Source organism: Rhinoderma darwinii, chromosome 1, assembly GCF_050947455.1.
Source record: "Rhinoderma darwinii isolate aRhiDar2 chromosome 1, aRhiDar2.hap1, whole genome shotgun sequence".
NCBI lineage: Eukaryota > Metazoa > Chordata > Amphibia > Anura > Rhinodermatidae > Rhinoderma > Rhinoderma darwinii.
Genome location: NC_134687.1, coordinates 569141133 through 569153802, shown reverse-complemented (window position 1 = coordinate 569153802; position 12670 = coordinate 569141133). Strand labels below are relative to the sequence as shown.

Below are 12670 nucleotides of genomic sequence, written 5' to 3'. Positions count from 1 at the left end.
ATTATCCCCTAGAAGCATTGCTCATAAGATAGAATATATCGCCATACATACGGTGCCTGATGGAGCCTCCATACAATACTCACTTATCTCATGTACCCACAGATTTACAGATAGAGTCTAATAAAAGGTACATCCGGCACCTAACCCAGACATTTTTCATTGATGTTTTTTTCTTCGCCCGATTCCGCCTAAATGTTTTCGTTAACATAGCTGTACGAGCGCTTGTTTTTTTGTAAGACGAGTTATATTTTTTAATGGCACCATTTAATGTAACATATAATGTACGGGGGGGGCGTGGCCGGATGTCTGACTGAGCAGACGTGCTTCACGGAGCTCCCGAGTCCTCTGACTCCCTATCCTGATTAAATCTCATCCATCCTGCAAGCCTGAGTGATTTCCAGTGGAGGGACGTGACCTCTTGTTCCCCGGTCTCCGTCTGTGAGGAAATTTATGGTGTCTGGCTCCATTAAACCTAACTGGAGCGAGGCATGAGGAGAAGACCGGTGCTTCCGGTCGGTGCGTGGTGTATGGCGGGGGTGCTAGGAGAGCATAGAAACCGACAGAGTGCTGCCTCTGACTGATTACACTGCTTTGGACTGGAGGAGTGAGCTGGCGGAAGACCCTTTGGACTGGAGTTATCATCCTATCTTGGACATTGAGTCTGACTGGGTGGAGGTGCCTCCCACCCCCCCTTCACCCATGCTGTTGGCTGGGGCTGCAACTGTATGAGACCCTGTAGTGAAGGAATCCCATCTGTGCTTCAGGGACCCTAATAACTGATAGACTTTCACAGCGTCTGCAATACACAAGGCTGCTAAGCAAGCAGGTGGGAGGATAACCCTGTGTACTCTGCTTTGCTCCCTGCACAAGTCCCTCTATAGTGCTCCACGGATGGGTGCTGGCCCCCCTTTCTCAGTTCATCCACCATTTTGTGCACACCCTGGACTCCTACTATGGGAGGTAATAGGGGAATGAAAGGGAAGGGTAAATCCCTGGCTGGGTACTCTGTCCCCCCCCCTCTGATGATGAATCTGTGGTGGATGATCCTCACTGGATGATCTGGATGTTGATCCCTCTTGTGCCACCATATCTAAAATTAAATCTCATGCAGCGAAGAAGCTTGAACAGTACTCCAGACCTCTGCGTCTGCTGCCTCCCCTGATCCCTCCTTATCAATGTTTGAGGGTTCCATGAGCCCGCCACGACTGGTGTCCCCACAGGATCAGCCGGTTTCCTCCTCACATATGGACTTAAAATTTGCAGAACTGCTGACTGCTATCAATTCGTGTCAATCTAACATTGTTACTAAAGTTGATGAACTGCGGCATGATATGCAGAAAATTTGTGAACGTACTACTGAAACAGAAAGTAGGATTTCTTCGGTGGGGGACACTATGCGCCCTATTCCGGCTCAAATTGCAGAGTTGAGAAGACAGATGGGGGTCTCAGTGGAGAGAGCGGATGACTTTGAGAACCGACTTCGGCAAAATAACATACGCATTGTGGAACTGCCGGAGAAATCGGAGGGTCCAGACCCAGTAAAGTTTCTGGAGCGGTGATTGAGGGACACCCTAGATGTTACAGACTTTTCTGCCTTTTTTGCCATTGAACGGGTCCACTGGGTTCCCACTCGTCTGGGTCCACCAGGAGGACCTCCACGTCCGTTACTTGCACACATGATACATTTCAGAGATAGAGACGCCATTTTACACGCGGCACGGAAGAAAGGAACTATTCTATATAATGCCCAACGAGTCTCCATCTACCCGGATTTCTCAGTCAACATACGGAGGCAGCGTGTTCAATTTACAGAGGTCCACAATAAACTTCGGGAAAAGGGATACAAGTACGCCATGCTTTACCCTGCCAAACTGAGAGTGATTGATGGATATTCATCTAAATTCTCTCTCTCCCCTGCTGAGGCCTTGGACTGGGCGAATGGTGCGCCGCGCGCTCCTAGAGAAGCTCCACTTCCGGACTGAGCAGTCTCCTGATGGACATGATTCAGGATTGGTTATTACATGCTTTCTTGCTCAGCGATGATAACTGCATATCACTTTCGACAGAATCGTCTTAAAGTCTAATTATATTTTGCATTGTGATATTGCTCTAGTTTGATTCTGTGAGAAATCTTTTCTAACGTTATCCCATACAAGGAGTCAGGTCTGGAGACTATGCTATTGGGGTAGTTGTTAGTTTAGACAGAACCACTGTTCTCTAGCGGTTTTATAGTTACAGGGAAAAGGTCTGCACTTAGCTAGTTTAGTGTCTGACAGATGTTCGGATATATTGCGAGTTGCATTGTATTACTTGTATGCGAAGTATGATGAATGTGTGTGTGAATGTGGTGCTCCTTTTTTCGCTCTTCCCTCACTCTGTGGCTGCAGGTGGTCCTGGGCTACTGTATCCCATCTGGATGCGTTATGGCTTCGATTAAGGTATTAAGTTGGAATATCCGTGGGCTCAATTCTAAATTCAAGAGAGCTCTTGTATTTAATTTTGTAAAGAAGCATTCTCCGGATATTGTTTGTTTACAGGAGACGCATCTGACCGGCCAAAAAGTCTTGGCACTTAAACGTGCTTGGATAGAAAAAGGATATCACTCCTCTTATTCCAACTACTCCCGTGGGGTATCTCTCCTCATAGCCAAGAGTCTGAATCTGGAGGTGCTGCAGGTGGCATGTGATCACTTTGGTAGATATATTATTGTACATTGTCTGATGCAGGAGCCAATATTTACTATTATCAATTTATATGTCCCTCCACCTCTCGATCCGGCCCTGCTAGCTTTAGTGGCTGACAATCAGTTAGAATTCCCGGTGAGCCCGATTTTATGTGTGGGTGACTTTAATGCAGTACTGGATGCCTCGGTGGACCATACGGGAGGCTCACTGATGTGTGGCGTTGAAAATTTCCGATGGATACATCTTACTTATATTATTCATCTACTCATAAAACATTCTCTAGGATTGACCTTGCTATGGCCTCCCAAGATTTCTTGCCTGCAATTACCTCTATTGCTCTTACTCCCAGGGGTATCTCAGATCATTCAGCTCTGCTTTTAACATTTATAACTGGGCCACCAATTGACTCTAAAGCCTGGAGGTTACATCCGGCATGGCTTGCCTCTCCTGAGGTCACTTCGGATGTCTCAGCCTCTCATGTTATGTACTGGGAAAACAACTCCTCCCATCTAGATTCATTGATTGTGTTGGATGCTTATAAAGCCACAGTGAGAGGAGAATTCGCAGCCGGGGAGGCAAAATGTAGAAGGGTTTCCAGGGACAAAGAGGGATTCTTAGTGAGTGAGGTCCAACGGGTGGAGAAGGAGTTCATTACATGTCCCCAATCTGAAACCAAACAACACTGGGCAGGGATTCAAATGGAACTGTTGCTTCTACATACTGAACAGACAAGGAAGCGAGTGCTGGCTACCGAGGCATCCATTTTTGAATTTGGAGATAAAAATGGTAAACTTCTGGCATATCTGTCGAGATCGGAGCATTCCTTTCATTGTCTCTGCACAGGGTATGTGGTTTACTGCCCCAAAAGATATAAAGTGTTTCATGAATTTTATGCCGGGCTGTATGGCTCGAGGTGCTGTGTTCCACCAAGTGATATAGAACAATTCTTAAATTCACTGCCCTTATGGCGTCTGTCAGCCGCTCAGGCAATTGAATTGGATGGGCCGATTGTAGCTGAGGAAATAGAGAGTGCTATTCAGCTGCTGCCTTCTGGCAAAACCCCTGGTCTTGATGGGTTGGGGGTGAGTGGTATAGGGCTAATAGTGATACCTTGATTCCTAGACTTCAGGACATGTATTCCAGTGCATACGAGATTGGCATCCTGCCGGCCTCCATGTGTGAGGCCCTTATTGTGGTGTTGTTGAAATCAGGGAAAGACCCTACTCTCCTGGACTCCTATCGTCCAATTTCACTTATTGACTCAGATGCGAAGATATTGGCCAAAATTTTAGCTACTAGATTAAAGAAGGTTGTTTTGTCTTTACTTCACCTAGATCAGACTGGCTTTATGCCCGGGAAGGGAACAGACATTAATATACACAGACTTTTTTTTAAAATCTAGATGCGGCGAGGCAGGACTGTTTTTCCTGGCTTCGTTCTCTCTCTGGATACTTATAAGGCCTTTGACTCGGTCGAATGGAGTTATCTTTGGTTGCTTCTCTCCCGTTTAAATTTTGGTCCACGTTTCTTGGCTCTGGTTCGTCACTTATATGAGGGACCGAGTGCTAGTGTGAGAACGAATATGGATATTTCTGACCCCTTTCCCTTGGGTCGTGGTAGCCGACAGGAATGCCCGCTCTCCCTTTTGTTATTCGCCCTCACAATAGAACTCCTTGCAGTGGCTATACGCCAATCTCCATCCTTAAAAGGCCTGTCTAGGGGCCACATCATTGAAAAATTATCCCTGTACGCAGATGACACACTGGTATATCTAGAGAATGATGGTCCTTCTCTGGCTTCTCTTTTAAAACTGATTGATACCTTTTGTGCCTTTTCAGGTTTGTCGGTAAATTGGTCTAAGTCGGTCTTATTCCCCCTGGTTTCCGGGATATTGCTCCAAACAGAGTCTACCTGTACCCTTGCAAGTAGTTTCCCAATTAACTTATCTTGGCTTTAAGATTGCTCTTGATTTATCAAGATATGGTGAGCTTAACCTTGACCCTTTGGTTGTTGCTACTGAAAAACGGCTGAACACTTGGAACAATTTTCCCTTATCACTATATGGTAGGATTAATTTATTTAAAATGGTGTACCTCCCTAAATTTCTATATTTATTTCATGCCTGTCCTATTGTATTGTCTAGACAATTTTTTTAAAGACTTGACAGTGTTTTACGGTCTTTTTACTGGCAGGGTAGAATCCCCAGGTTTGGTCTTGGTCTACTACAGGCTCCTAAAAACATGGGGGGGAATGGCGGCACCAAACCTTTATCTGTATTTCCTGGCATCTCAACTGGTGCTTGCACAGTGGTGGATAGATATTGATTTGAGTAATGCAGCCACTGCACTTGCAGGGGCGCTTATGACATCTTATGAAAGTCTTACGAATCTACTTTATAGATTCAAATACCGGGATAGTGTGCCTCTCCCGCTTCAGACGGTGGCTGTAGCATGGAAGGCAGTTAATGCTATGATAAAGGTAACAACATTCCAATTGTACTCACCTAGAACTCCGATATGGAATAATCCTTGGTTGCCCCATTTTGAATGGGGGGCAGGAACGTGGGCGAGGGCTGGGGTAAAGTTCCTGGATCAATTGTCTGCGGGAGAGTCTGGCTTTCTATCCTTTTCTGAACTTAGAGCTAGATTTGAGCTGTCGCAGAATGTCTTTTTCCACTATCTCCAGTTACGTCATGCTTGGTTTGCCCACTGGAGGATCTTCTGGGGGCCCCGGCCCTTTCAAAGGTCCTTGCTCAAATATATGCATTATTGCTGTCCTATGGCCAACGACCTTTTGATAAAGCCTTACTCGGTGGAAGTGGGATATCCCTGATCTGGAAGAGGAGTGGAGGGAGGTAGAAATTTCATTTTTTGATTCGTTTACTAGTGCAAGAGATTTTCTGATACAATCTCGGTTTCTGCATCGGATTTAATATACACCAGTCAGACTCCAGAGGATTGGGATACTGTCTTCGGATAGCTGTTTTAGATGTCAGACGGAAGTAGGTACATATATACACTGTGTATAGATGTGTCCCTGAATTGCCCCCTTTTGGTCGGAGGTAGAATTTCTTCATACCCACTTTGAATTTCCAAGCCTCCTTGCCCCTCAGATGTGTCTTTTGGGTATCATAAATAATGTCAAACAGAATTACTATGATTTTCTTTTTTCGCTTTACTCTATTCTGCGCTAGAAAAATTGTGATTATGGCGTGGAAGGCCACGGAGGGCCCCAGTTTGGCTCACTAGAAGCAAATAGTGAATAAATATGTACTCATGTATCATAAATTATATTTAAACAGAAATTGTCCTGACAAATTTGATAAGATCTGGTCCAGATGGTTGGAGATATCCGAATCTGCGGTTTAAAGGTGGAAAAAATTCTGATTGGATTGGGGGGGTGGGTTGGGAAGAATGGGGCATGGGATGAATGTGGTGGGAATGTTGTTTTCTTGTGAGGCATTACAAGGGCACACTTCACTATTCCTAATTCATTGGGGAGGTATGTTCTAATATGTGCTACATCTCTTCTGAAAATATTCTTGCATTATTATAGTGCATACCAGATGCCATATCATTTGTCTTGTTTCTATTGTTTCATTTACTGTACTTGTTTGTACGGTAACAAATTGTAAAAGGTTTGGAAAAATAAAGACTTTAAAAAAAAAACATGAGGGGCGGAGCATGCCGAACTGAGTGATGGTAGTGTAATCCCGGAGCGCCTCACCACACTCATCAAAACTTACCATTTACACCGACTGCTTCCTTCCAGAGATGGTGAAAACAGGGAAAGACAAGGGTAGAGAACCCCCAGGCACCCCACGGCAACCTAAATCATTGCCAGAGACGGATAAATTCTTTCGGAAGAAAGGCACCTCGCCGGCGGGGAAATGCAAAATGGCACCTGTCCTCTCGCAAGAGGAACAGGGTGCAGATGACTCGGACAGCTCTTATGCCCCTTCTGAATATGCGGGGGACGCTGATGCCGAATCCATCTCTAGAGCTTACCATAAAAAGACCCTGCTGCAAGCCCTTACCCCGGTAATGAATGATCTCTCGGAGATAAAAGCGGATATGCCTCAAATTGGGCATCGGGTCATGGTATTGGAAGATGCGCAGGCTTCTGTCATGGATCATAGTGTGTCCTTGCACAAAACTGCGACAGGTCATACAGCACATTTGAATGGCTTGTATTTGCACCTGGAGGATCAGGAGAATCGTAGTAGGAGGAGGAGGAATGTCAGGCTACGAGGTCTTCGAGAGTCGGTCGCTATGGACTCATTGCCAGGTACTGTTATACAGATTTTTACCTTGACAAGAGATGATCTGGCGGCATCGTTAACCATTGAAAGGGTACATAGGGCGTTTCGGCCTAAACCCGCTGCAACGGAGCCTCTGCGTGATGTTATCTGTGGAATTTTAAGCTTTGTGCACACGGCGGCCATCTTGAAGGCTGCTAAGGAAGCTCTGGAGATTTTGTTTGAAGGGACTAAAATTACGTTATTTCAAGACCTTGCAGCTAGTACGCTGGCAAAACGCTGCATCTTCAAGCCAGTTACGGCTGCTCTTCGTGCTCATAAATTGATGATAAGATGGCTTTTTCCATTTGGGCTGGCGACTATGAAAGAGGTGAGACAGATTACGATTGGCACGCCTGAAGATCTAGAGCGAGCGTGGCAAAAGTTGGACTTCAGTCCTATAGCTGTTCCTTCCTGCATGCCAGTGGCGATGGATCTTTCGCTACCTCTTTCCGCCAGTCGTGGCAATCCGCTGTGAAACCTAAGTCGCCCAAGACGAAGAAACGCTTACTCTCTGATGCGGATACCGGATTCCTTGGTGTAGCTTTGTTTGGCCATTTTTCACTGTGGTATCGGAGATACCTGATAATTTTTACATTTATTTTGTGATGATCCGATTTTAGTTCTCATGTTTGAAGTGTGCATTATATGGAGTTATACTTGGATATATTTGCCATGCCTATGTGGTTAAGGTTCCATATACTTTAACTTTTTCTTCTATTATTCCTTCCTTCCTCCACCCTCTCCCTTTTTCTTCATCCTCTCCCTATCTCTCCTTAGTCCCCCCCCCCTTTTCCTCCCCCTCCCCCCCTTTTTCTTTTTCTCCCTCCTCCTCGCCTCCTCCTTATGACCAGTCTCGGATAATAGCGCATGTCATAATCCTTCTGCTACTTACGTCATAGGTTCTGGCTGAACAGTAACCTCTTACACTTTGATATAATGCTCTATATTTCTCTTTACTTCGGTGTTTATGTGTATTTGAAAAGTCTTCAGCATATTAGTTTTGATGTAGTGCGGTTTACTTCATGGTAGGCTTTTTCTCCCCCCCCCCCCCTCAGGCAAGGGCCGTCTACAATGCCTTTGTCTTGGTTTAATGCGCCTCCTTATTCCGGGATACTAGGGAGGTTTTCATTGGATTTAATTTACAATGTTTTTTATTTACTTTATTATTATGTTTCTTTTGTATGTTTTTCTATGTGTTATTGCATCTCTCAGGTAATGGTATACTCTTCGCTTGCTATAATGCTTCTTGGTCAGTGACATAGATGGGTAAGTTAAAATGTTGCTCTCTTAACGTAAAGGGCTTGAATTCCCCTCAAAAGAGGTCCAGAGTGTTTAGTTCCCTAAGACTTCATGCTCCTGAAATTTTGTTTATGCAGGAAACGCATTTTCGGCCTAATCGCGTTCCTATGTTGCCCACTAGTAATTACTCGCAATGGTTTCACAGTACTTACTCATCTAAGTCACATGGGGTTTCTATTGCTATTCACAAAAATTTACCTTTTAAAGTGGAAGCATCCATGATTGAGGGGGGGGGGGGGAGAGATATATTTTTTTGAAAGGGCATGTCTTTGGTATGAAGATTACGTTGGCTACATTGTACGCTCCGAATGTTGGTCAATATAGATGGTTGAGGTCTACCCTCCTGTCCCTCAAGTCCTTCTCAGATGGTCAACTCATTTTGGGAGGAGACTTCAATGTCTCTTTTGATTTACCGATGGACTCAACATCCTTGGTTCAAACTATGTCCACCTCGACACTTCGTAAACTCAAACTGATTATGTCTCGATTGGGAATGGTTGATGCATGGAGGGTTGGTAACCCGTCTGTTAAAGATTACACATTCTATTCGTCACCCCATGGTACCTATCATAGAATAGACTATTTTTGCCTTCCTTTATCTCTGTTACCGAATTTGCAGCGCGCTGACATAGGGAGTATTACGGTTTCAGACCATGCACCGGTGTGTATTACTTTAGCATTAGGGTGTGTTCCTCGACGGGAATGGGTCTGGAAACGGAATGACACGATCATAGAACAAGCCGAGAATAGTACTTCTCTTGCCTTAAAGTTAGAGGATTTCTTTCAATTTAATGACCTCCCGCAAGTCTCCAGGCCCATCCTGTGGGAAATGCACAAAGCCTATATGAGGGGGGAACTTATTGCCTTAGCCTTTTATCTTAAAAAGCAAAGATCTGAACAAATTGTAAGCTTACTGTCAAATATATCCAACATTGAAGAGGTGCACAAACGGACTAGTTCCCTCTCAGACTATAGAACGCTTTGCTCCTTACGCCAGGAACTTAGAGACCTTCTTAATTATAAAGCCAATAAGGCGTTCCAGGCAGCTTGTAGTCGGACGTATATGCATGGTGACAAGGGTTCTAAACTGATGACTAGGTTGATTAAGCATAGGTAATCCAGGGTGTTTATTGATGCTATTAAAAACGACCAAGGAGAGAGAGTGACATCAACGCCACATATAGCCAAGGCCTTTCAGAATTTTTATTCCAAATTGTATAATTTGAATGATTCCTCCGAGGGGACTCCTATTCCTATGCAGGACCGGAAAGAACGTATAACTGCGTTTTTGTCGGATATCTCAGCTCCCCATCTTTCAGATTTACAATGTGAAGCACTTTTAGCACCAATTACTGAGGAGGAAGTGGGAAAGACTTTGGACTCAATTCCTTCGGGAAAGAGTCCGGGCCCGGATGGCTTGCCAATCTCCTTTTATAAAAATTTTCGGAAACAGTTAATTCCTAAATTCACAGAAGGCCTTATTCACACGACAGGGTCCCGACCGAGTCCGAGTGCCGGCCGATAAAATCGGCAGTTTTTCATTAATTCCGGGCCGGGCATATCTGGACAGTGACATCAGGAGCAACTCCTGAAGGAATCCCCATGTGGCCGGTGATTCCATTTCAGGAAAAGCCCCTGTCGTCTGTGTCCATTTATGGACACTGAACGTTACTGGCTTCGCCTGGTGTGGAATCCTCGGTCACAGAGTGTTCGGGGATTCCGTTTCAGGAGTTTCCCCTGATGTCACTGTCCATATATGGACAGAGACATCAAGCACTCTGTCCAGGAGCGGAATCCCCGAACACATGGGGATTCCGCTCCTTCAGGGAGCTAAATTGGGGCTAGCACATAGCAGAGCAGGGAGATACCTCCCTGCTCTGCTATAGTGGCGTCGCTACAGAAGTAGCAGCCGCAGCAGCTGCTGGCGGCACCATCGGCCATGGGAGGTGTCGCCGGGCCAGGGCGCTTTTAAAACAAGCAGGGGAAGGGAGCCAGGGCAGTGCTCCGTTCCACCTGTACACCCCGGCCCTGCCACACAGTACCCCTGCATACAACACCCCCACATTGTAGAAACTTACCTCCAGCGTACAGCCATTCGTTCAAATGGCATAAACTCCTCCTCCTCACATGCACTCTGCGCTGTGAGGAGAGAGCGAGCGACGGTAGACACGGCCGTCACTCGTGGCACATTCCGGTGATGGCCGTGTATTACCCGGCCCCATAGACTTCTGCCGAAAATAGGGCATGTCCCATTTTTTGACGGCCGGTTTTCCCGTCCCTTCAAAAAATCGGTTGTGTGAATAGCCCCATTAGGGGTCTATTGTTCCTACTGCAGCCGGGTGACAGCCGTTTTATGAATGGCCGTCACCCGGCCGGGAAACCCTGTCGTGTGAATAAGTGCTAAGTCAGTAATTCTTTAATGCACGGCTCCTCTTTTCCTAAACAGTCCATGGAAGCGTTTATTACTATTCTAACATAGAAGGGGTAGGATCCCGAACAGTGCGGAAGTTATAGACCCATTTCGCTCTTAAATTGCGACGTTAAATGTTGGGCAAAAATTCTGGCACGACGCATACAACCTCTTTTGCCACTAATTGTCGGAGATGAGCAAGTGGGGTTTGTGAAGGGACGGGAGGGTAAACATAATGTTAGTAGAGTTCTGCATGCTATAATACATGTACGTCGCTCAAAAAGCTCTATGGTCCTATTGGGCACTGACGCTGAAAAAGGCTTTCGACAGGGTCCGTTGGGAGTATATGAGGAGAGCTTTATTGAAATTCCATTTTCCATCCAAATTTATAGAAGCTATATTTTCCCTCTATCAAGAGCCGTCTTGGAACACGTCAGAGATGTCCCTAGTCGCCATCCCTTTTTGTTATCATGTTGAAGCCACTTCTTTTGAAATTTTGGCAAACTAGAGACATCCGGGGCCTCTGTGTTGGGGAACACATTCATAAGACAGCGGCTTTTGCAGATGATTTGCTGCTATTAGTTACGAATCCACTTACTGCAATTCCGCTGATTCTAGATATCTTTACTCAATTTGGAGACATTTCCCATTTTAAAATTAAATATGGGAAGTCTGAGGCCTTGGGTATCTCTATACCGCATGATCAGTTAGTACACTTAAAGTCCATCTCTTCGTTTAAATGGCCGTATCTGGCTATCCAATATTTGGGCATTAAAATCCCAGACAACTTTTTTCCTCTAACTTTGCTCCCCTTGTCCCAAAAATACCAACATTTCTTTCCAAAATAAATATACCCTTTCTTTCTTGGATTGGTAGAAAAAATTTATTGGCCACTTATTTACTCCCCCAAATCCTGTACCCATTACAAAGCCTTCCCATAGACCTTCCAGCTAGTTTCTTCAATAAGTTTAGAAGCCTCTTTATTAATTTTTTATGGAAAGAGAAACGTCCCAGATTAGCTCATAGACTACATATTTTAAAGAAGAAGCAGAGGGGCTTGTTTCTACCAGATATAAGGTTATATTGCTTCAATTCAATTGCTTCATGGTCGCAACTTGCTAACCCCTCTCTTACTTATAGCTACTTACATATAGAGAAACGTGTTCTCTCGGAGGAATTAGTACCCTTGCTTTGGGTTAAATTACCATTGCCACCGAAAACAAATCCTAGTAAGTGATATGACTCGAGGTATGCTTAAAGTATTTCAGAAGTCTAAAGTACTAAATATGGCTAGTGGTTGCCTCTCTCCGTTAGCTCCATTGGGGGTCCTTTCTTATTTTACAGATAGGGTAAACGTTATTAGGTCGTCGCTATGGCCTTTGCTTGGTTCTCTTAGGGTCAATGAGGTGACTACGTGTAGAGCTATTCCTGAACTAAGTGCTTTGTTGGCTCAATCCTCTGGGTCTGGTTTATCTGCTTCTGCTGCTAATGTGACTTTTCTTCATAGGTATGACTTTAACTGAGCGTGCTGCAAATCTTTGGCTATAGCTCCCTCACCATACCCCGATCCCACTTGGATAGAAAACTATACTCTTATGCCTCAATCTCCGCCCAGATCCTTGTCCAAAATATATACCAATCTTCTTTTAAATTTGGCCCCATCCAAACCCTTTTTCTTAATGGAATGGGAAAAATAATTAGATATTGTTCTATCACAAAAGGAGGTCTCCTTCATTTTGTCTCGATCTCATGGGTTCTCCTGTTGTGTACGACACCAAGAGAACTCTTATAAATTGCTAACTCAATGGTATCGCACTCCAGCATATTTGTATAGGATACGTCTCATCCCATCAAATGTTTGCTGGAGATGTAACTCCTGGATTTCTGTTCCATATTTGGTGGTTTTGTCCCAAGATCCGACCTTTCTGGTCACAAGTAGAAAGGGCTATTAATGATATTGTGACTTTATCCCTAAAA

At 44.8% G+C, this 12670-nt stretch overlaps 1 protein-coding gene across 2 annotated transcripts in view; it reads right to left on the bottom strand.

Annotated features, from left to right (window-relative positions):
* CENPK (centromere protein K) overlaps nucleotides 1-12670 on the bottom strand; it is a 92686-nt gene that overhangs the window by 61864 nt on the left and 18152 nt on the right. The window lies entirely within an intron of this gene.